General features: G+C 35.9%; 1 pseudogene; it reads left to right on the forward strand.

Moving 5' to 3' along the window:
- The first annotated feature begins 1,295 nt into the window (after nt 1-1,295).
- LOC149229285 (non-structural maintenance of chromosomes element 4 homolog A pseudogene) overlaps nt 1,296-26,847 on the forward strand; it is a 61,563-nt pseudogene continuing 36,011 nt past the window's right edge.

A 26,847-nucleotide genomic window follows, 5' to 3' on the forward strand; every position in this document is an offset into this window, starting at 1 on the left:
AGCATGAAGGGCCTATAAGGTAGTTTGCTGTCCATAGGAGCTGGAGTATTGGCTCGAGTGCTTACAGATGGGAAGCTCGCATTCAGTGTCTCAAAAAATGGTTGCCATAATGTTTGCGCGGGGGACTGTCCACTTCTTAGAGAATTGAAGGTTTTAATGGAACATGCTCAAAGTGGAAGAGAGAATTGTTTTCCCTGCTCTGGAAAGGGCCGAGAGAGGTATTACTAAAGTTGTAAATGATGAACAATTCCTCACTCCGCAGGCGCAATTCAAGTAACTCAAAGCATTATATATCTATCTGCAATGACTCAGCAAGTTTGGCATGAAACTAAGGGAAGGATTATGCACCCTTAAATACAGCGCAAACAATGTTTACATTATAAACCAGAAACCAGAGTTATGAAGGGGTTTATATTGAGGTTCTGCTCTTAGATGGAAACATTGATCCTTTTGAGTTGATATCTTCTCTCCAGGAAAATGATCAAAATGCGTATCAATTCTGTTTTCAGCTTCCCAAATTATCGGCTTTTATTGGAAGCACGCCAGAGAAGCTATTTTATAGGAATGATAACCTTGTTTCAAGTAAAGCAGTTGCTGGAACCCGCGCTCGAGGACATAATAGCATGGAGGATTTACAGATTGGACTATTGATTTCTTTGTGCACCTGTAACAAAAAGGTTAAATCAATATGCTAAATATGTAATACAAAAGTCAGAAGCATAGCAATTTGGGTAGCCTGTAATGTAAACCGCTCTACATAATAGGTGGTCGATTCCCTAAATGTCAGTTGAATACCAGAGAGTTGTTGATGGATTGAGGTCGATTTGATTACTGTGCGTTTACTGTCGGTTGTTGGTATAATCGTTGTGGACCTGTGGTTGTTATATGCATTGAATGGAGCATATCATGGTACCGGTGAATGAGGGAGGTCGAGAGCGCATGATGAATTAATGTGTTGTTGTGTATGAAGGAATGCAATCCGACGTAGTGGCAGATTGTTTGTTGAGCGATGACGTGTTTATCTTGTTGATTGCATGGGCAAAATGATAATCCAAGGGTCCTAATTGTGGAATGAAATTATTATATTGATCTGGTCATGAAATCAAATTGATGCAGATGCTCCCGCGTGTTGATCTGGACCAGGATTGGGAATAAACAAATGTTCATTGATCTGGGTCATGCTTTGAAGGTTTAATCATTGTTTATTGTCAGGTGTGAATGATTAACCACGGCCAAGTGATTCTCTGTCCTGTGGCAATTTCGAATGCTTTAATTAATGATGTATTGTCGGTGACATGGCGGCACATCTGTCTTGTTTTAAGATAGTATTCGGAGATTGTAAATATGTTGCGCAGATCAGAGAGGCACGTGCAGAGCATCTAATGCCAAATGTAACTCATACAGATGCGGCTTCAAATATTCTTACAATGAAAGAGTACTGTAATGTATATATGCCGATAAAGAAACCAAATTGTCATAGAATTGCTACAACCAAGTGCAGAGTATTCGGGCGCCTTGCTGGGAATCGAGCAGTAATGCAAAAATATTCAAGTTTGTGTCTTATCAGTTAAGGGTCCATAGACCAGAAGCAGATGTAGATACTTTGTGTGTTGGCCCGGGTTATACATTTCATTGTTTTAAGGACACACAAGAAGTTTCAGAGGTTCAATATGTGAAGAATGCAAATGTTCCCTTGATGTTGCAATCGGAGGCTACCCAGTGCCACTCCTGTTGTTTGAAGTTGTTGTGACTTAACAGAGAACTAACTATTCTAGTTTTGCCTAGCTGGTCGGAGCAGCCAAGTGCCCGTCGCTCTTCAAGCTCAAAATGCCTCATAAGCTTCCTCTGACTTCAGAGATCAAAATAGAATAATTGAAAGCAAAGTAACCATTTAGATGGTGAAGAAATGCTATAAGATACAGAGCGAAGTGTTATAGAAAATAATCTGATGATTGCATCAGGCTTTTTAGTGAGAAACACTATTACAGAGCATTGGAAAGGAGTTGTAAGCAGTTTATGGAGGATTTGCAGCGCTTCAAGTGTTACAGACAGTTTGGGGTGTTTATATGGTTGATTGTCATGTGGTTGTTTGAACAGAGTGTCTACAAGCTGAATTTCTTATACCTGAAGGATGATGGATGGATCAGCTTTGATCCCATGGTTGGGTTCTGGGTCGTCACTCCTAGCGATGAATTTCATAATGGAGGTCCAATAAAACAAAACTTGACATCCCATGTTGGGCCAACATCGCTTGCAATGTTTCATAGTGCTCATTATGCGGGTGAAAAGCTATGTCCTAAGTTTCGTTCTGGAGAAGCGTGGCAAAAGGTTTTTGGTCCAATCTCCATTTATCTTAATTCTTCATCAAGAGAGGCTCACCCATTCTCCTTGTGGCAAGATGCAAAGTACCGAGTTTCAGTGTGAACTTCAGCTATTTGTTGTCTTATTCACGAGATAAAATGAGTGAATTTTCGCAGCGCCTGCTAATAACCATAACTAATAACCACCTTTGGCTGCCAACTTTGGTTATTAGTTATTAGTTCACATGAGCTGTATTGATTATTTCACTATATGGAACTTTCAAAGAGAGTTACCGAGATTTGAAAAGTAGAACTACACAGAGGATTAACTAATTAGTGATTTTATGAATTAATAACCCTCTGTTTTATGTCTTGTATCACAAGTCTGCAGTTTTGGTTGCATGGCGAGTTGTTATATGCTGTGGTTCGTGTAATCAATACTGAGCGCAATCATAGAGAACAATTTTGGAGAAAGGGTGTTGTGCTTCTGACTGTCTACAACATGCAAAGAAGACTTGTTTGGCAATCCAGATTAGCAGTGTTTTCTGTATCGTTATACCATGGCAGAGCTAGAAGACTTGTTTTGTGTGGAAGGTTCCAAGAGTCCTTTAACAGAGGAGACAAGTTTTTCCTCAGGAGAAATATTTGTTGCAAGCAAACCTTTTCAAAACAATCAAGTGCTTAAGCCATGAACACTGATGATTATTTAGAAAACCAGAGAGGAAGAGTGTGTTTTCTTTAAATCACACAGCAGTTTCGTAGCGCGCTACGAAACTGCTGTAGGTGATGATTTTAAAAGCACAGAGCCGCTAGTGTAATACTGTGAGCAGGAGTTGTGGAAGAGAGACATCTGTCTATGCCACCTACAGTACATTCAAAAACATGGTAGTACTTCATACTTGGGGTTGTTAAATGATTTGGGAACATGTTGCTACACTTTCGGAGAAGGTTGGGAGACATAGACCATTATAATAGGAGCACACCTTCTGATCATTAAATGAGCCATCAGAGCTTTCAAAGCATCCCAAGTCAGCATTCATTGCATCCCTAACTCAGCCATATCAGATTAATTGAAGGAGGACAGCTGTCAAAGCATTCAAGGAAGCATCAAGCATACGAGGAGAGTGAAATTAGTATTTTAGTTTGATTAGGACTTTATGTAATTACAGCCCAGCATGATTGTAATTAATGCATTAGTTAGTAGCATGTAGGAATAGTTAATAGCCACCTTCGAGGCTCCCCTCATGCTGGAGGAGGAAGCTCGAGGTGTTTTAGTTTGCTTGCCTATATATGGGCCAAGGTGAGATGTAGAAGGGGTTGGATACTTAATAGAAAAAGTGTGTTGTTTTGGGCCACTGTAAGACCTTTTTTGACAGTAATAGTAAAACAGAGTTATTCTCTTCTCAAGATTCTCGAAGGATTGTCATGGTCAAATGAAGTGATGATGTGTTATACCTTATGTTATTTTATGGTTTTGTTGTATGCAATCACTCAGAATTCATAATTATATGCTCTGACTTCCTGTGTATACAACAAGCTATGTGTGGTGGAATATGTTTGACTTGTAATGCTAAGAGCCTTGATTTCTATGAGATCACTGTGTTTTTCTTGTCTACTTGATATTATAGACTCCATAGCCCAATGAGATATCTTTTGGTGTGTTTCCAACCAGTTATGTTTTCATAAGTAAATAAAGAGTTAGCCATCTAGTGTGTGAAGGATTTTATCAAGAGTTTTGAGAGAGCCCTCTCTGATCAAAGAGGCTAATCTTTGGTCTAAAGATAGGTTGAAATAGTTACATGAGACCATGCTTAGTTGCAGCCCTCAGTACTGGTTTTGTGATAACAACGTCCACGGAGAAACAGCCAGTCCTTCTTTTTATATTATCCAGCAAACTGAAGGGATACAACCTACAACAAATCCACTGTAATTCCCTCTTCGCTCTCCATCTCCTCTCTCTTCCTCACTTAGAATACAGATATGCATAGATGTAATAAAATTCCCTCATATATAGCGAGGAATTGCCTTCTAGGGAAAAAATCCCTAAATTAAACATAACTTCTACTGTCAGATCTCCGCTTAATGAATGCGCCCAGATTGACTACGAAATTACAACATTTTACAAGGCAATTTTACATCTATTCTTAGCTTCGGGGGCATTTCCCTTGATCCCCCCGCTAGGGGGGGCTCCCAAAGGTCGCAGCCGCCTCCCCTGGACCCCCCCTGTAGCAAATATTTTATGGGCAGCATTGCTACCTCATTACGAATTGGGGTCCAATGCGGTGATACCTTTGAATACAAAAGATAATCATGCTCCACACCCAACAATCTCCCACTTGGAGACTGATTATAGCAACTCCACCGCTGCTTCATTTGCTGGACAATGACTCCAATTTGGACCTCTCTGTTTCTCATCTTCTTCATCATACTTGAAGACCAATTGGAACTGAGCAAATTCTCAATTTCTCCTTGGTTACAACTTTTGTTAACATATCTGCAGGATTCTGGCTAGTGTATATCTTTCCCAGCTTCAACTGTCCATCTTCCAACACTGACCGTATGAAATGGTACTTGAGTTGTATATGTTTAGCCTTGGAATGAAATGCAGAGTTCTTCGCAAGATGTATGGCACTCTGGTTGTCACTGTATAACTTACCCAACTCCTGCTTCTTACCAAATTCATCCAGAAACCTTTGTAACCAAATCATTTCTTTACTAGCCTCTGTAGCAGCAACATACTCTGATTCTGTTGTTGAGAGTGCAACAACACTTTGCAGTTTTGAGACCCAACTGACAGTTGTTCCACCTACAATAAACACATACCTTGTTGTGCTTCTCCTGTTATCTCTATCACTCTCCATATCTACATCAACATATCCCTGTAGAGCAATGCTTGAACCACCAAATCATAATGCTTGATTTGTGGTACCTCTCAAATACCTAAGAATCCACTTCACCACCATCCAATGTTCTTTTCCTGGATTGTTCATGTACCTACTTACAATTCCCACTGCATGTGCAATATCAGGCCTTGTGCAGACCATTGCATACATTAAACTTCTAACTGCTGATGCATATGGAACTTTAGACATATGAGCCATTTCTTCCTGAGTCTTGGGACACTCCTCCTTACTTAATTTGAAATGGGTAGCCAAAGGTATACTAACTGGTTTTGCATTCTGCATATTAAACCTTTTCAACACCTTTTCTATGTACTCACTTGGAGACAATGTTAATTCACAATTCTTCCTTCTTTAGTTATTCTCATACCAAGGATTTGTTTTGCAGCACCCAAATCCTTCATTGCAAATGTGTTTGCCAATTTTATTTTGAGCGCATTTATTTCCTTCATGTTAGAACCTGCAACAAGCATGTCATCTACATACAATAACAATATAATATAGCTGCCATCATTTTTCCTTTGAGATAAACACAATGATCAGAGTGACATCTAGTATAACCTTGTTCAGACATATACCTGTCAAATTTTAGATACCACTGCCTTAGACCCTATGTTAAGCCATACAAGCTCTTCTTCAACTTGCACACTAGTTTCTCCTTCCCTTTTACCTCATATCCTTGTGGCTGCTGCATATATATCTCTTCCTCCAAATCCCCATGGAGAAAGGTTGTCTTTACATCTAACTGCTCAAGATGCAAATCTTCAGCTTCTACTAGACTTAAAATAGTTCTGATTGAAGTCATTTTAACATAAGGAGAAAATATCTCATGAAAGTCTATACCCTTTTTCTGTGCAAACCCTTTCACCACAAGTCTAACTTTATACAATTTTCTACCTCCATCTTCTTCCTTCAACTTGTAAACCCATTTATTCTGCAATGTTGTTTTACCTATAGGCGACCTTAATAAGTCCCAACTCTAGTTATGTGCTAAGGAGTTCATCTCTTATTTCATGGCTTGCTCCCACTTCTTCCTGTTTTCTACCTGCATTGCTTCTTCATAACATTCTGGTTCACCAGAATCAGTCAACAATACATAATATAATGAAGGAGAGAATCATTCAGGGGGTCTACTTATCCTGGTAGATCTTCTAACACCACTATCAGGGGTTTGAGGTGCTTGTTGCTATTGTGGTTGTTGTTCTGGCTATTGATTATTATGATTTTCAGGCACCATCACTTTTCCTGTGATCTTGTCAAGCACCGTGTATTCTTTGTTTTCTTTTTCCTGTTTCTTTTCTTGCAACTGATCCTTATACAAAACCTTTTCATTGAACATGACATCTCTTCTCCTAATGATTTTGTGTTTTTCATAATCATAAAAGTGATAACCAAAAACATTAACACCATATCCAATAAAGGTACATTTATTTGATTTTGCCTCATGCTTTGTTCTATTTTCTTTATTAATGTGGACAAAGGCTTCACAACCAAAAGTCTTTAAAAAAGAGTAGTTTACCTTTTTACCTATCTATGCCTCCTGTGGAATACCAGCATCCAAGGAACTTGAAGGCCCTCTGTTTATTAGATAAACACCAGTATCTACAACATCTACCCAAAATTGTAAAGGCTATCCTGCTGCAATCTCATGCACCTTGTACGCTCCATGATTGTCCTGTTCATCCTTTCTGACACACCATTTTCTTGTGGTGTTCCTGGAACTGTCTTCTCTCTACAAATTCCATTCTCTGAATAGTACCTATCAAACTCTTTGCTACAATATTCACCTCCATTGTTTGATCTGAGACACTTCAACCTTTTTCCTGTCTCATTTTCAACCAAAGCTTTCCATTTCTTGAAAGTATCAAATACATTGAACACATATTTTATTAAAATTGGAAATATTTTATTACAAGGACATCAACAAAATTGAGCTTTTTGGTTATTTTGAAATTCTAGATCCACTATTTAATTCCAAATTTAATGAAATATGTGTTATTAGATTTATTTCGAATACAATAAATCCAGGTTTTTCTGGTTGCATCATCAATAAAACTAACATAATAATGAGAGCCACCAAGAGATGATACCTGAGCAGGTCCCCATACATTTGTATGCACAAGCTCTAATTTTTCGCTCTTCTTTTCTTTCCCAACTCTAAGTAATCTGACTCTATTTTGTTTTCCATAAACACAATTCTCACATAATTTTAAATCAACATGCTTCAAACCTGGAAACAAATTTCTTGAGTGAAGAATCTGCATCCCCTTCTCACTCGTCCCTGAACCTATGATGCCACAATGTTGTATCTTCTCCTGTAGAGGTTAAAGCATTAACAGAATTAGAAATACCATTGCATAAATACAATGTACCAACCTTTCATCCTTTCGCTATTACCAGGGATCCTTTAGTGACCTTCCAGGTGTTATTTGTGAAAGTAGTTATGTAACCTTCACCTCCCAACCGCCCTGTTGAAATCATATTTTTCTTCAGATCTGGAACATGCCTTACCTCCTTCAATAGCCACTAATTTCCTTTTTGTTGTTTTATGAAAATTGTACCCATTCCAATGATTTAACAGGTTTTATCATCACCCACTCAAACCTGTCCAAAATCTCCTTGAACATAATCATAAAAATGTTTCCTATCAGGTGTGGCATGGAATGAGGCCCCTGAATCTACCACCCAGGCATCAATAATATTTTCTAATGAAAGAATCAAAGCATCTTGCAACACATCACCTGTTACATTCGCTTCATGATTATTTTCTTGATGCACATCTCTTTCTTTTCCCTTTCGAGACTTGCAGTCTTTCTTCAGGTGTCATTTCTTCCCGCATTTCAAGCACACTCTCCCTGATCTAGACTTGGATCTGCCTTTTCTTGACTTACTATGATATCTAGGGCTCTTTCCTCTTTCCATTTTTCTTCCCCTAGTCTCTGTAGTCAAAGCATTTCCTGATGTCTCACCAAAGCTTTTTTGTCACATTTCCTTGCTAAGGATTGCATCGACAACATCATCAAACTTTAAAGTACTAGATCCAGAGACAGAGTCACTAATGGCCATAACTAAACCATTCCAACTTTCTGGTAATAAGAACAGAAATAACAGAGCCCTAACTTCATCATCAAAAGTTACCCCTACAGAACTTAACTGACTGGTAACTGTATTAAACTCATTTAAATGATTAGCAACAAATCCACCTTCTCACATCTTCATATTAAATAAACGCTTCATAAGAAATACCATATTTGAGGCCGAGGGTTTTTCATATAGTTTGGCCAATGTCGACATTAAACCCTCTGTTGTCATTTCCTTTGAAATATTAAACGTTATCGACGTCGCTAGGCATAGCTGTATTGTTCCAAGTGCTTTTCTGTCAAGAATATCCCATTCTGTGTTTGTCATACTCGTCGGCTTCTTTGTCTTTCCGCTCAATGGTTGGTACAGATCTCTCTAGTAAAAATAATCTTCCATCTTCATCTTCCACAGTTGATAGTTTTGGTCATTAAATTTTTCGACCCTAAACCTACCATCTTCCGCCATTGCTCCCACTCGAACCAGGAACCCTTCTCTCCTACGAGTTTATCAGCCAAAAAAGACCTTCAGCTCTGATTCCAGTTGTTAGAGAATTATATATTATAGAGCAATGGAACACGTAAAGTATTGCAGAAATATAAACACAGAAAACGTATAAAACAAGAGAGACACAAATATACGTGGTTCACCCAGTTTGGGCTACGTCCACGGAGAAACAACTGGTCCTTTTATTATCCAGCAACCTGAAGAGATACAACCTATAGTATATCCACTATAATTCCCTCTTCGCTCTCAACCTCCTCTCTCTTCCTCACTCAGAATACATATATGCATAGACGCAATACAATTCCCTCATATATAGCGAGGGGTTGCCTTCTAGGGCAAAAATCTTAAATTAAACATAACTTCTACCATCATATCTCCGCTTGACCCGCCCTGGACCCTCCCTGCAGCGAATATTTTATGGGTAGTGTTGCCGCCCTATTACGAACTGGGGTCCAATGCGGCGATACCTTTGAATGCAGAAGATAATCATGCTCCACACCTAACATGCATCTCATCTCAACTAGCATTGTTATATAGGAAGGCCTTGAATAACAACTCTATCTCTCTAGAGGAATAGATTACAATTCTGGATAGACAATGATTTGTAGACACCTTCATCATTGTCTCTCAAGGAACATACTCCATCTAGACGTTCACAAGCTATGCCCTTATAGGACCATTCCCATCTTGGATTAACACATCCTCATGGAATTTCCTCTTTGACTACTATTACCTATTGGATGCCCTACCTCATCCTCAAAGGGTATCAGAATCAATATCAAATGCTTACCTAATCCTCCATTCTTCTTCATAACATGAATACAATAATGATGTGTCTATCTCTCCCTCTTAACTAGGGAGGATCTACTCATTCCTATAAAAGGAATATACCCAAGCTCCCTCTTAACAAGGGACTTGCCCAAGCTCCCTCTTAACAAGGTACTTGCCCAAGCTCCCTCTTAACACGAGACTTGTTACCAATAACAACTCTCTTGGGTGGAGATATTATCAACTAGTTGTAGGGCTCCTCCTTTCAGCATCATGTCATGAAATTCAACTTCTTCATCATGGATCCTTATTCTTCGTAGGGCATCGAACATCTTCTCCATCACTTCTTCTCAATGAAACATCATGTTGAACCAATAGTCATGTCATATTTTTCTTCATCGGAAAGTGATATTCTAGTTGTCATTTGGTTCTCCTTTATACACCTACCTCTTCCAAGTCTTGTTTCTTTCATGATTTTCCATCCAATCTCATGAATTTCTAGTTGTAGGTGACTTCTACAACCCTCTTCTGGTAGTTCTATTTCAACCCAATCAGTTGATTTTAAAAATCAAAACGAACATAAAATCAAATTTACCTTTTCATGATGGCCTTTTGTCAAGATATTTGCTTCCTATACCATCAACGTCCTTTTGCATATTGTATGAATCCATCTCCAAGGTATACGTTACCAAATTTCTCTTTCTCCAACATACATATCAGGGTCTTCATACCTTTTCCATGGAGATGTCCAAATCCTTCTAGTTAATAGATGTTGATCACTTATCTTATCCTACTTGACAATAGATGTATCTTCTCATGAACTCTTCCTTCATCTTTCTTTGCATTAGAGAAAATTTGAAATCTAAAATGGACCTCCTAAGAAATATTATAAAATAATAGTGGAAATAATAAAATAAGATTCGATGACATCATCAAATTTTAGAGGCAAAAAAGAAAAAAAATTACTTTTCAACTTGTATTTTCATCTTATCTCCCTATGATCTTCCTCAAATTTTGAGCGGGAGCACTCGTTGGATGAAAAATTTAATTCCGCATCAAAGGATTACCCATGTTCCTGCTACATGATAAATGAGAAATACATGAGAAAAAGTGATTACAATCATGTTTTTCATGTATTTCTCATTTTTCGCATAGCATGGTCCATCAAAAGTATGAAACATGTGTACTTATTGGATGAGGAATTACATTATGCATCCAATGATTGCTCATGCTCGAAATTTTACTAAAACTGTAGGGAGATAAGTTGAATTTTTTTTTTTTTTTTTTGGTTAATCTTTTTACTTTTTGAGTCCAAAAATGGTGAATCATCCCCTATGGTTGACATCATCATCTTGAATCCTATTGGTTCTTATAAAGTTGATTTTGGTTGTAGATTTTTGTTTTGATGCCCATTTTAGACCTCAAAATTTCTCTAATGCATATTGCTTCCTGAGGATCTTTCATACATAGTTACTTTATTATGGGAACCATAGTTGTAAACCACCTCATATTCTCCTAGAGGTCATATTATTTTGATTTCATCTTGTCATTATGTATAAGAATTCAAGGCAATTTGATTACATGCCTTCATTCATCATTATAATGGAAGAGTTTCTTATTCTTTCATCATGCTCATGAGATAGATTATTTTAAACCATACTATCTGCAACCATAGGATGACATGAATTTACCCATCTATTACCACATATATACATATCTCTTTTGTCATTTGGCCATCTAGACTTCCTTTGGAAGCTTCCTTTACTTGCTTGAAGATGAACATACTTCAACCTGACATGTCGCACATATTTGTCATCATACCATCATCCTTCTTAATTGTAGATTCCACACTAGGTGTTTACTTCTTCCAAGTAGAGGTGAATCTTTTAACAAAGATTCCAATGGAGGATCTTGATGATCCTCATTCTGCAAATGCTTCTCTCTAATGATGATGATGTATAATAATCTATTATTTTCCCATATTTCTATATGACTTTCTTTATTCAGCCTATTACTTTTGTTATCTCCTATGCTTCCAATAAATATGGCATGAGCTTCTTCCATTCTATCATGGTGACTTCTTCAACCATTTAGACTTCTACTTCATTGATCCTAGTCATAATAAAGATCTTTTACTTCTTCCTTCTTTAATTTCTTGTTTTTGGGTTTTCTTCTACTCATTCTATGACATGGGCTTCATTTCTTTCTTTCTTCTTCTTGATGTCCTTCTTGAGTTTGGGACAATTTATTTTGAAATGCTGACATTCATTACACTCATAGCATTGGATCTTTGACATGTCTATTTTCTTTTGAAACTTCTTTCGAGGCCCAAAGTTTCCAAATTTCCCTTTCTTCTTTGCCATAGCTACAAATTTGTGTGTTTGTTCATTTGACCCAAATTCCTTCTTCACTTTTAATCCAAATTCTTCAATTTTGCATAATGAACACATATCGCTGAATGGAGTGGTTTCCTTATTCCCATAGATTCTTGATAAAAAAATCCCCCATTCATTAGGTAGTGCACTGAGCACAATGGTGGTCATCTCTTGTTCAGACATTACTTCTCCAAGTTCTTGTAGTTGGTCTCTAATTTCAGATACCTTCATGAAATATAAATCTATCCCTTCTTCTCTTGAGATTTTCATCTTATATAGTTTGGTTCTAAAAGATATGATTTCACTTGCTGTGCTTACAAAAAGCAACTCCACCAATTTGTCATAGATCTCTTTTGTTGTCTCCATATTTGCAACATAAGGGATGAGCGAATCCTTAATTGACTCTATGAGGATACTTTGTGCCCTTATTTCTCCTTTCATGCAATTTGATGGAGTTTGAGATTTCTCTTGAGATGGTTTAGTGATGGAGCGCTTTACATATTCAATAACTTCATTATCCATGAGAATTAAATCAATTATCTTCTTCCATGCAAGGTAGTTCAAGGTCCCAACTAATTTATTGTTCTCCTTACAGAATGGAGTCATTTGGTTTGTAGATTGAGATATAAAATATATAATACTTACTTGTAAAGTGAAGTTTCTCCTTTAAAGGTGATATCTTCAACTTTATGCCTTCTTGAAGATGATTGCTTGTTGATCTTCTTCAAGAATGCTTGAGATGTGATCCTTTCTTCAATGTGAGGGAGATCACTTTGATGATGAATTTCTCTTTCTTGCTTCCTTTGGTTGATGTTTGTAGAGTGGATAAGCTTTCCAATAATTCTTCAAGTGTTTAATCCTTCTTTAAATGGAGGTAGGGGTCTTTGAGGTCTTCTTCCTTTATTTAAGATGATGTGTAGACTAATCCTCCTTTGATATGCTTCTTATGGTGTGATAAATGATCCTTCTTGATGCCTTTTTTTCTCTTTCATGGTCTCCTTATACTTGACCCTTATGTACCCTTCTTCAATGAAGTGATCTTCAAGCTACCTCTTCTTTTTTTGTACTCATCATTTCTTTGATACAACGTTGAGAAATCTAGGGCAGGTAGATTACGTGATTTCTCTTACTTTGATAATTGCTTGTGATGTTATTTTACTTAAATTTATGTACATGTTATTATATTCTTATTTATCTTGATTATTGTTATGTTATTATTATCATGCAACTACCAAACTATGAAGATTGAAGAGTCAAGAGGACACAAACCTCTCCTCTTGAGATGGAAGCCAACAAGAATATTTCTCTTCTTATAGAATGTTTAGATGACAAATTACAACACCTATGACCCTTGAAAAACACCCCTCCAAGACCAAGTCAAACTGCTCCTTGATGAACTTCCTTCAACTCATGTCAAACTTTCCTCATAGCAGATACAACTCCTTTGACCAGTATTTCAGACCTCCAACTTCTTGACTATAATTCGGCCTTACTGTAGAAACCATAGGCCACGTGTGTGAGTGACAATATGGTGAAATAGTCCTTCTTTATTCTTCGCTTAGTGAGCTAATTCTTCTTCAATAACTCGGCTACCTTCCTTCATCCTTGGTTTCTAGATTTGGGCTTCTTTAGGTAGGTCTACAATTTGACCTTTCTACAACAGATTGATGCCCTAACTCTTCTTTGCACATGTGAGTGCTTCTGCTCCAAAACAAACCTTAAAAATTTAGTTTCTTTTTCTTTGGAATGTCCTCCTAGTTCGCTCTTCTTCTTGATCTTTTTCTTGTGCTTCAATGAGTTGTGTATGTTCTCATAATGAGGTAAACTATCTTGTATATATAGGCTTCATGTGGATGTCAAATAGCCCTTAGGAGGCCGACTTGTTGCCTATAGGACGACATGTTTGAATCCTGGGTTGACTTGTCTTGGAGGGGTATTATGAAACTTTTTGACTTACAATATTGTTCTTGACATGATACAATATTCCCAAGAGGGTCTTTAATTATGATAATGAAATTTTTTACTTCTTGACTCAATGACAAAACCTAGATGCACAAAATGGGTGCAATATCTACAAATAAAAATGATCGTAAGCACGAATCCATGCTTCAAAATAATATTAATAATAAATTTTCTTTTTCTCTTTAAATAAAATCATGATTACATTAGACATTATGAAGACCAAACCTTGTTACACATTTCAACACTCCCTCCCAACTAGGGAAGTATTCAGAATCCTTACAATGTACTTGGACATTCTCATACTGAAGAATTCTCATAAGAAGATTCAAATTGGTAAGCCATCTCATAAGATATCATATCAACTTATATAAATGTATCTCATCATATCAACCACCATTGTCATATAGCGAGGCCTTGACTATAAAATATATCTCTCCATAAGAATATAGCACAACTCTAGGGAGACAATGATTTATAGACACCTTTATCATTGTCTCTAAAGGCACATACCCCATCTGACTATTCACATGGTATGTCCTTATAGGACCATTCCCATTTTGGATTAACACATCCTCATGGAATTTCCTCTTCGACTACTCTTACCTATTAGATGCCCTACCTCATCCTCAAAGAGTATCAAAATCAATATCAGATTCTTACTCAATCCTCCATTCTTTCTACATAACATGAAGACACGAATGATGTGTCTATATCTCCCTCTTAGCTAGGGAGGACCTACTCTTTCCTATTAAAGGAATATACCCAAGCTCCCTCTTAACAAGGGACTTGTTACGAATAATGACTCTCTTTGGTGGATGTATTGTCAGCTTCCTGTAGGGTTTCTACTTTGAACATCAAGTCATGAACTTCAACTTATTCATCATGGAGCCTTCTTCTTCATAGGGCATCGACCATCTTCTCCATCACTTCCTTTCAAAGAAACATCATGTTGAACCAATAATCATCTCATATTTTTCATCATTGGAAAGTGATATTATATTTGTCATTTGGTTCTCCTTTATAGAACTACCTCTTCCAAGTCTTGTTTCTTTCAGGATTTTCCATCCAAACTCATGAATTTCTAGCTGTAGGTGACTTCTACAACCCTCTTCTACTAGCCTTGTTTCAAACCAACCAGATGATTACAAAAATCAAGATTAACATCAAATCAAAGTTACCTTTTCATGATGGACTTTTGTCATGACATTTTTTTCTTGCAACATCAACATCCTTTTTGCATATCGTATGAATTCATCTCCAAGACAAACATTACCAAATTTCTCTTTCTCCAACATACATATCAAGGTCCTCATACATTTTCCATGGAGATGTACTCATCCTTTTTTTATCGGATGTTGATCACTTATCTTATCTTACTTGACAGTAGATGCATCTTCTCATGAACTCTTATTTCATCTTTCTTTGCATATTGCTTCCTCGTGATCTTTCTACACATAGTTCCTTTATTATGGGAACCATAGTTTCCAACCACCTCATATTCTCCATGAGGTCATATTATGTTGATTTCATCTTGTCATTATGTAGAATAATTCAAGGCACATTGATTACATTCCTTCATGCATCATTCTAATGGAAGAGTTTCTTCTTCTTTCATCATTCTCATGAGAGAGATTATTTTAACTCATATTATCTGCAACCATATGATGACATGACTTTATCTATCTATTACCAAATATATATATACCTCTTCCTTCATTTGGTCATCTAAAATTTCTTTGGTAGCTTCCTTTCCTTGCTTGAAGATGAACATACTTCAATCTGGCATGTTGCACATCATTTTCATCATACCATCATCCTTCTTAACTATGGATTCCACACTAGGTGGTTGCTTATTCTACGTGTTAGTGTCTGTCAGTCATGTCAGTCACTAGTGATCAAAATTACTCTTTTCACTATTGGTTATGGTCTTAGGTCAAATTATAATATTTTCAAATTAAATTTGACATCTCTCTTGGTTGGAAAAGGGTCTTGAGTCAATGTATAAATGCATAATGTAAATGCTACTCTCATCACAAGCCTAAGGTCATGGTCATCATCCAAAGTATCATCAGAAAATCTCATGGGTATTTTGAGGTCATTTGCTGCACACAGGGACAATTTTACTTCAAAATCAGTTTCTGAAGTAATGGAAATGAATTCTACAAAGTGAAAGAGATTTTTGTCAATCACAGGCCAAAGAAAAAAAAATCCTTCAGTTTAGGTACAATTATTATTATTTGGGAGACATGCAGCGATATTTGAGGCTTATGTTAAAAAAATCAGCCATTTTGAATTTGTTTTACTGTTTTAGTAATTGTTTTTTGGCTCTCTTTTCTAACAACTAGAAAGGAATTTTGAGAAACCCAAGGGGGTTTTTGCCAATAACGAGCCAAATATCAAAAACCTCTTTTAGTTTCTTCACAGATGTCGTGGATTGAAATATTTGACTAGATCTTTACAACCTAGTTTTACAGATTTAAACATTTAATGATTTCATGTTTTTGTCATGATGTTGAGGCACATATTACGAGGCGATGGAGATGAATATGAGAAAAATGAGAGAGGTTTCTCTCAAAAAAAAGATAATATACAAAAAAACGCCTTCAGTTTTGTAATAGATGTCATGATTCAAGAGATACGAGTTATTCATTGACCCCTATTTTCATAAATTCGGTCCCTATTCCTAGCAGGGAGTGTCCAATTTAATGCAACGGTTTCTATATTTATGGAGATGGTTGAGCTCGAATCACTTAGTCCATGGATGATATTATTGTATATATTTCATGAATTTGAGAGTGTAAAGGGTTGGACATTTGAGAAGAGAAATATTGTAGCTTGTATTTGACATTTCTGGAATACATAGGACACAGTTTGCAGCTATTATCTAGGAATTCATGTGCAATAACTTTGTGGTGTTGTTTTTCCTCCGTTATTACTTTATAAGAGTGATATTCATCTTATCTTTCCATTCATCATCTCTTCAATAGCTTTCCTTACGGTTTATAAACAAAATTCTTGCAATAAGCTATGTTTTGGTGGAAAATTATTATGTGGTACTTTCTCTCTTGCTTAATGAATTCATGTTTCATGCTCATTAAGACATTTATGCTTCTTATGAACACCATACTACACTGAAAAACCCTAAAATCCATCACAAAAGTACTGCTACCTTGCTCCTTCATATCTTTTCTACTGTACCCCTTTGATCCTCTAACCTAGCTACCTGGTTTTTCTTCCTTATCTAGCACCAAAACTCTAAATTTTCTAAAACCTACCTGAGCCTTGCTATCTAGCCTAAAATCCTTCACATATCAGTCATCTATTGGCTGTGATTTCATAGAGAGAGACCTCTCTAGTTTGGTAGGGCTAGCTACCAAACTAAAAGCTTGGTATGTGGTTACCTCCATCAATTACTCTCAGCCTAGGACATTGTGGGGGATAACACTACATAGAGGTGAATCTTTAAAATAAAAATTCCAATGGAGGATCTTCATGATATTCATTCTGCAAATGCTTCTCTCTAATGATGATGATGTATAATAATCTCTTCTTTTTCCATCTTGCTAGATGACTTTCTTTATTCAACCTATTACTTTAGTTATCCTTCTATGCTTCCAATAAATATTCCATGAACTACTTCCATTCTATCATGATGACTACTTCAACCATTTATAATTCTACCTTGGCTATCCTAGTCATAATATATATCTTTTACTTCTTCCTTCTTTGATTTCTTCGTTTCGGGTTCTTCTTCTACTTCTTCGGTGACATGGGATTCATTTATTGCTTTCCTCTTCTTGATGTCCTTCTTGAGTTTAGAAAAATTTATTTTGAAATGCCCATATTCATTACACTCATATCATTGGATATTTGACATGTCGATTTTCTTTTGAAACTTTTTTTGAGGCCCAAGCTTTCCAAATATCCCTTTCTTCCTTGCCATAGCTACAAATGCTTGTGTTTGTTTATTTTACCCAACATCATTCTTCACTTTTAATCTAGATTCTTAAATTTTTCATAATGACCACATATCGATGAATGGAGTGGTTTCCTTCTTCCCATAGATGCTTGATACATAATTCCCCCCCATTCATCTAGTAGTAGATTGAGCACAAGGGTGGTCATGTCTCGATCAGACATTACTTCTCGAAGTTCCTACAGTTGGTCTCTAATTTCAGATACCTTCATGAAATATGAAGTTATCCCTTCTTCTCTTGAGATTTTAATATTGTATAGTTTGGTTCTCAAAGATATGATTTCACCTCCAGTGCTTGTAGAAAATAACTCCACAAATTTTTCATATATCTCTTTTGTTGTCTCCAATTTTGCAACACAAGGGATGAGAGAATCCTTAATTGACTCTATGAGGATCATGTGTGACCTTATTTCTCCTTTCAAGTACTTTGATAGAGCTTGATATTTCTCTTGAGATGGTTTAGTGACAAATACCTTTACATATTCAATAACCTCAATCTCCATGAGAAATAAATCAATTCTCTTCTTCGATCCAAGGTAGTTCTCGATCCAGACCAATTTATTATTCTCCTTGCATAATGAAGTCATTTGGTTTGTATATTGAGCCATAAAATAGAGAATACTTACTTGTCAAGTTAATATGCTCCTTTGAAGGTGATATCTTCAACTTGATCCCTTCTTGATGATGTTGACGATTGAAGATGCCTTCTTAAAAATGATTGCTTGATGATCTACTTCAAGGATGCTTGAGATGTGATCCTTTCTTCAATGTGAGAGAGATCACTTTTCTAATGAACTGATATTTCTTTCTTACTTTTGTTGATGCTTGTAGAGTGTATAATATTTCCAAGAATGCTTCAAGTGTTGAATCCTTCTTTGAATGGAGGTAGGGGTCTTTGAGGTCTTCTTCCTTTCATTAAGATGATATGTAGACTATTCCTCCTTTGATATGCTTCTTATGATGTGATAGATGATCCTTCTTGATGCCTTTTAGTTCTCTTTCATGATCTCATTGTGCTCGACCCTTATGTATCCTTCTTCAATGAAGTGATCTTCAATATGACTCTTCTTGTTGTAGTCACCTTTGCTCCGATACCATGTTGAGAAATTTAGGGCAGATAGATTAGGTGATTTATCTTAGTTCGATAATTGCTTGTGATTTTCTTTTCCTTAACTTGATGTACTTGTTATTATATTCTTATTTATCTTTATTATTGTTATGTTCTTATCATTAAACAACTACCAAAATATGAAGATCAAAGAGACAAGAGGACACAAAATGTAGGTTTTTAGCCAAGGCCAAAACCTTTCCTCTTGAGAGGAAAACCCACAAGAATGATTCTCTTCTTATAGAATGTTCAGATGAAAAATTCCAAGACATATGACCCTTGACAAAGGCCCTTCTAAGGCCAAGTCAAACTACTCCTTGATGAAATTCCTTCAACTCAAGTCAAACTTACCTCATAGCAGATACAACTTCTCCTTTGACCAATATTTCAATCCTGCAACTTCATTGAAACTCTATCTTACTACAGAAACCATAGGCCACATGTGTGAGTGAGAATATGGTGAAATAATCCTTCTTTCTTCTTCGCGTAATGAGCTTATTATTCTTCAATGAATCAACTACCTTCCTTGATCCTTGGCTTCCTTATTTCATCTTATTTTGGCAGGTTTGTAATTCAGCCTTCCTGAAATAGATTGATACCCTAACTCTTCTTCACACGTGTGTGATTCTACTCCAAAACAAACCTTAAAAATTCAGTTTCTTCTTCTTTGGAATCTCCTCCTTCTTCACTCTTGTTCTTGATATTTTTCTTGTGCTTCAACTAGCTGATTGTATATCTTCCCAATGAGGTCAACTATATTGTATATATAGGTTTCATGTGGATGTCAAATAGCCCTTAAGAGGCTGACTTGTTGCTTCCTATAGGAAGACATGTTTGACTACTAGGCTGACTTGTCTTGGAGGGGTATTATGACACTTTTTGACTTACAATATTGTTATTGAAATGATACAATATGCCCAACAAGGTCTTTACATATGATAATGTGATCTTTGACTTATTGACTCAATGAAAAAACCTAGATGCACACAATGGATGCAAGATCTACAAATAAAAATGATCTTAAGCATGAAACCCATGCTTCAAAATAATAATAATAAATTTTCTTTTTCTCTTTAAATAAAATAATGATTACATTAGACATTATGAAGACCAAACATAGTTACACATTTCAACACTTTTAACCCCTACAAATTCTGAACCACCAAAGGGGTAGACTTGTTGAAGGTTTCATTAGGGTTTGTTCATTACATAGTTTGAACATTTGAGAAGCAAAAATGAAGAATAACTATTGATAGGTACTAGCAAAGGACCTCTAGGCATGATCTAGAGGTTGTTTTAATTGAAGCCCTAATTAACCATCTTTGTGCAGTCATGACTTAATTTTTCAGAGTAAACAAGTGTAGTTATTGAATGGTGTTAACTCTAGAAGTCTCATGGCTTGCTTAGGGAATTTTTTTGATCCATTAACAATTCAATCTATAAGGAGGAAACGTGATCTCGAGTGGCTCCTGCAGACTTTATTCTTATGAAGATGTAAAAATCGTTGATTTGCATAGTTTGTATGAAGCTCATAATATCCTATTTTTTTGAGGTATGTTTCAAAGTGAAATGGTTGAGAACAGAAAACCTTCAGTCTGAAGGTTTGAATTATCTAATATCTATCATTTTTTCTGAAAGTCCAAGCCTAATGAGTTTTGACCTCATAGTTCTATTTCCTGAGTGTAAGATTCTAGTTGGATCAATTTTTGACTTAAGGGTAATTTTTTCCTAAAACTTAGTGAGCTTCATTCTGCTTGAAAAAACCTACAAACTTCTTTAGATCTTATTCATTGAAGGCACATTTCTACCCATGTACCTATGGCTCTTTGAAAGGAAGAATTGTGTAGCATATTCATCAAGAGTTGGTCTGACTCTTACAACTAGTATCTTCCAGATCTGCGTATAACAATGCACCCTTCTAAATAAAACTTCTAAAAGATCGTACAACCTATTAAGCACAAAAGTCTGACTCTCATGTATCTTGTAGTAACACAAAATTGAAAGATGGAATAAGTGCTTGACCATTGCATGTATCACAAAATCAAGAGATCAAACTTTGGTAAAGGTGAATCAGTAATAGACATCTTGGTATTATCACAAGGCAAAGGAAACTTGGAATGGATCACTTGGATCCTTCAATGACCCTTGACCTATGGAAGTACTCTTACTATTTGGAAGTACCCTTGGTAGCAGTATACATTCACTTTGATATGGATGCATTAAAATGATGTATGGTTCAACTTAACAAATAACCTATGTATGGTAACCACCCTGAGGTATGACTATCATCCTGAGATATGACAAGACCTTCAATATATTTCTATCACCTTGGCATATCTAATGTATGTCTGACAACTCAAAGATCTATGACTTATAACAGTCATATAACAGTGATCCATTATGATGTATAACAGTAACTTTGAGGCTTGCATTTGAGTTTGAAGTATTGACAATTATATTGTTTCTCTTGTCAATATATCCTTGAAAATGATATTGTAGGATAGTACGAACTTGTAGACAATGAGATAGAGATCTTGGATACCTATAAAGTATACATATTTGTGGCTTGGATCCATGCTTGTGTTCATATAACCTTGACCTGTGATATGGTTGTGACAATACATGATAATTTGATTTTGATATGGAACGGAAGTGAACATTGATATGACCCTATTTATATATATGTCAATCTATTTTGATCTGCATGACATCAACTTTAATCCTATGAAAATATATGATAGTGAACCTTGATAAGTGACAATGAATTGGTAAATAATGACAAAGTTTCTGTGACCATATTAATGTTGTGACTTGACAACTATGATTGCAGTGATGAATATAACAATGATGGTGTTATGGCTTGACAACTATGATGATAGTGATGATGTTGTGATAGTTCCTCCTTTTTTATGAAAATGATGATGTTTTGATGGTCCCTCCTTGATATTGATTATGACAATATCTCTTTGAAAATGATGTTTGAAGAGTGAGAGTGTTGAGAGCAGTTATAGATAGCAGAAGTGGCAACAAGGTTGCGTAGTAGTGACAATGAGAATGGACAGTGATAGCAGCAAAAACAATTGGTTGTGACAGTAAGGTAGCAGTGGTTGGTTGGTTGATTGTCAGGGAGGTTGAGGAATCTTGCAAACTTAGTCTATAAACATCTTCAGACTTGGGGAGTATTCTACTTCCTTCCAGCTCAGCTAGTAAATTTATACGTAAACCAACATAATACAAAGCTTGTTGTGATGATATCTTCTATGTGTACTGATCTTTGATGTGATGATGTCTTATGTTTTTTTATGGCTCTAAATATTTAAAAGAGAAACTAACCAATTGTGTAAAATTAGGGAAATATTGATTCACCCGCCTCTTAGTATTTCCAACACGTTGGAATTAGTATGATGAGGAGAATCCAATGAAGATGGCCTTGTGAGAAAATATACTAACCCTCAACTTCAAAATATTCAATAAGTGTGGGGCTTCTAGGGCTTCTTATCATTGGAGCTTCTATTGATGCAATAAAAAAAAATATTAAGAGCTTTCAAGAAAGCGTTCAAGAACCAACATTGGCATCAATGAAAACACCATTCAACAATACCCCCCTTTGTCATTGATGAAAACACATACTCCCTTGCGATCACTGGTCCCCCTGACTCCATGCCTCGATATTCTTCTCCTAATTTATCTCCCCCTTTGAAATCAATGGAAAATGGATACTCCTCCTGAAAAAATGCCTTCCTTTATCTTCCTATAATATACCTTTCTTTCTCTGGCTGCTTCTCTATCCCTATCATGTTATGCTTTTCATGGCTTGCCACTGCAGAATCTACCTGTCAATATGCATCAATAACAATGAGTCCTTCAATGTTGAAAGTTGACTTCTGCTAATTCATAAGTTGACTAATCTTCCCACCATGTTGATCATTTCTCTGATGACTTCTTCACATCTGCCATCTGTCATCCTATGAAATCGTTGATATATAGATTCCCCCTCTTTAACATTCATAGGGAAGGGAGTCATCAAATTGGTTTCTTCAGAATAATGTATGAATCAACTCTTCATTTGAATCATCCTAAAACTTATCATATTTCATTGTAGATTCATCATGACCTTTTGATTTTACAAAACTTGAAAGAATGACTGTTGAGACTTTCTCATTTGCTTAGTCTTCCTACTTTTTTTTTCTTCTCCAGACCTTCCTATACCTAGTGTTAGGGTTGTCTTTCATGGATGATTCCATTTGGTACCTACAATGACGATCTATATTCCCATAGTTATGGAATTGGTAACATTCAATTTTGGGCTTGACTGATGGTGAAAAAGACATATACTTTATGCTAGAAAAGTCATTTTGAAATCTGTCTTGTGATGTTGCAAACTTACTTCTAGGGTTTCGATAATGCCTTTGATAATCATCCATGTCATACATTCTACAATCCCTAGCCATATGCCTGAAGTTATAACATTAGAAAAAATAACCATTAAACATGCTAGGGTACCTGGATGATCTTCTGTAGACATTCTTCCTTGGAGGAGGTACAACCTTTTGTTGGTCCTTGTCTTTGAATCCTTCAACATTACTTCTTGAATCACAACATTTTTAACCTTATTTTGTCCTTCATTTTGATTTGGCCTGAGGGATCCTTTTGTCTTCTCATCAATATTTCTTTGCAGATACTTGGAGCTTGTTCCTTCATTGCATGTAGCTTTACCTGCTTCTTTTGCCTTCATCTTTAATTGAGCCATTTCTTGATCTTTCCTTTCAATATCTTGCAAATTTTCCTTTTACCATTCCTTGAACTTGTTGATTTTAGTTAGAGTTGCGTCAAGTTCCCTTTTATTTTGATTGACTTCTGCCTCACACTTCTGAAAAAAATCTTCTAATTGACTTGTAAAAAAATTCTCTTTCATTTATGCTCCTACACTTGATGTCTCAAAAGGTCAACATCTTCTTCGAGTGCCTTATTTTGATTTCTTGCTTTGTTAAGATCACATAAGGAACTAATCAATTTTTCTTCCAAATTTACTACTGCTTCTTCTTCTTCATTGTCAAATTATTCACCCTAAGAATCTTATTTTTTTGAATCATGATCATCATCATTATTTTCATCTCAATATGCATGCTTCTTTGAGTACAAATCATGGAGCTTCTTCTAGATAGTTTTGGCTCATGAGCATTGATCAAGTTTAGCTTTTACAAAGACTAGTAGAGCATCAAGAATGACGTTCATGGCTTTTGTATTGTACCATTAGAGAAATTTTGAGGTAAAAAATGGGTCTCCTAAGGAATATTATAAAATAATAGTGGAAATAATAAAATAGGATTAGATTACTTCATCAAGTTCTGGAGGGAAAACATAAAAAACTACTTTTTCAACTTCTATCCCTATGATTTTACTCAAATTTTGAGCGCCAACACTTGTTGGATGTGGAATTTAAGTTAGCATCGAAGGAGTACCCATGTTTCGTACTTTCAATGGACTCTACTACACAAAAAATGCAAAATGCATGAAAAAATGTGATTGCAATCATGCTTTTTAATGATTTTCACATTTTTTGTGTTGTGGAGTCCATCGAAATTATGCAATATTGGTACTTCCTGGATGCATAATTAAATTTTTCATCCAACTAAGGCTCCTGCTCAAAATTTGAGTTAAATCGTAAGGAGATAAGTTGAAAATACAAGTTGAAAAAATTAGTTTTTTTAATTTTTTATTCCTTTTATCTTCTTACCTTTTTACTCCAAAAATGGTGAATCATCCCCCATGGTTGACATCATCATATTGAATTCTATTGGTCTTATAAAGTTTATTTTTGTTTTGAGGCCCATTTTTTACCTCAAAATTTCTCTAATGCTTCTAGATTTGTTAATAGATGTGTCTCCAAAAACAACATATTTCCATACATAATATCCATGCACTTGTAGATAGACTACCATTATATATCCCCATATCTCAAATTTGGCTTCATCGCACTCAAGAGATGATGTACCAACTTGATTCACTTCATAACTATAACACTAGAGACTTCCTTTAGTTCTTTTCAATGTTTGACAACTTGGGTCTTTTATTTTCCCATCTTTTCACTCTAAGATTTTCCTTCTAGTTGTTAAGCTACAACTGAAGGAACCTACTCTTATTCCAATTATTGGAAATATTAAGAGGGGAGTGAATCCGTATTTCTCTTCAATTAGTTAATTTTAACTTCAGAGCATTAAATTCATATTAACATTAAATTAAAATCACGTCACATGAATAGTAAACAACACCATTCAACAATGCACAAATCTCAAAACAATATACAAATATTTTTATTTGGGAACTCTTTCAGGAGAAAAACTATCAAATGCTTCTTAATATTTGTCTTCAATAATTTACATCAATTAGGAAGCTCCAACTTAAGGAGGCTCCAACCCCCTGGTTTACAACCTGAAGGATGCTCCAACGCCTTGGTTTATCAATTATGATTGGAAGGATGCTCCAACACCGTGTGCAGGCTTCAACCTACCCTAGCACCACCCTACCACCCTAATGTGTTCTCAGGCTCTAACCTAAAGGATACTCCACTTTCCTTCCTTGCACCACCCGGCCACCCTGAATATAGAAGATAACATAATAATATTTATCGTTGTCTCTATCCTTGCATCAATTTGTGATCATATTTGTATTTTTCATACAACCACTTCACTTGTCTCAATAGCTCTGCTCAACAAGACTAGCCCTGCTCAACACATCAACACTGCTCAATGATACATTCAACTGAAAAATCCTAACATCAACAAAAACCTCACATTGAACCCTAATGGGACCATATTCTGGCACAAACCCTCAATCATACATTAAATAGCCATACAATCATCAATACATGGAAGCCATACAAGTCCTCCCTCAACCATACTAAGCTTTGTCCTCAACATGTAAACCTACCAACTCTGCTCTATTTTTTCTCAAAGGATCAAACTTTGTCAAGTCCACTGCCATAACCAGTCTGCTCAATTTACGTCAACCTGTCAAATCACATTAGAAACCTTTGATTCACAAGAATGTGTGAGACCTCTACTTCATCATATATATCTAACCATATCAAAAATGTATCGAACATTTCCAAGATCACAACATGAAACCATAGCTCATCAATTCAACAATATTCATGTGAACTACCAAACCGCAATTAGCCCTGCAATGTCATTGTCATAACTAACTATCATCAACCATTTCAACAAGGTCCATCGTTGGACTCTCAATGCTTATTATGGTCTTTAATTTGGATTAATAATTCTCTAAAAAATCCATAAGACACATAATAAACTTAAATGTTCAACATGATTCTTGTTTCCAAGTGCATTATACAATTTGACACAAAACTGGTGTGGGTTCTATAAAGTATTCACTACATACTGAAAAATATTAATTAGATGAAAAAATGAACCCTTTTTAAAAGGAACCAAAACAAAAAATGAATAAACCCCATTTTAAAAGGACCACCAAAACACAAAATGAATATGAGGCCCTCAAACCTCAAACCTCAACAATATAATATGCATCCCTGAATCACATTGATTTCAATGTAAAGTTGATGGGCTTAATACAAACTAGTTGTAATGTTTATTCCAGATGTGTGGCTAAGCGATCATTCACACCCACATCAAGAGTTAAACCCAAAACATCTATACATCATCCATTTATCAAATATTTGTCCAACCTTTGCTCTACCTCTCCACACACAACTGCTCTGTCTATATCATTTACCATCGCTTAGGCTATGGAGTACACACTCTTTGTTCATGTCTTATCACTTCATGTTCACAGTATTTAAGCATTTTCTTTCTTTTCACATACAATATTTCTTTGAAATCACCTCTCTTCAGTT

Source organism: Pinus tabuliformis, chromosome J, assembly GCF_031772625.1.
Source record: "Pinus tabuliformis cultivar Carrire ecotype Pingquan chromosome J, CPIR1, whole genome shotgun sequence".
NCBI lineage: Eukaryota > Viridiplantae > Streptophyta > Pinopsida > Pinales > Pinaceae > Pinus > Pinus tabuliformis.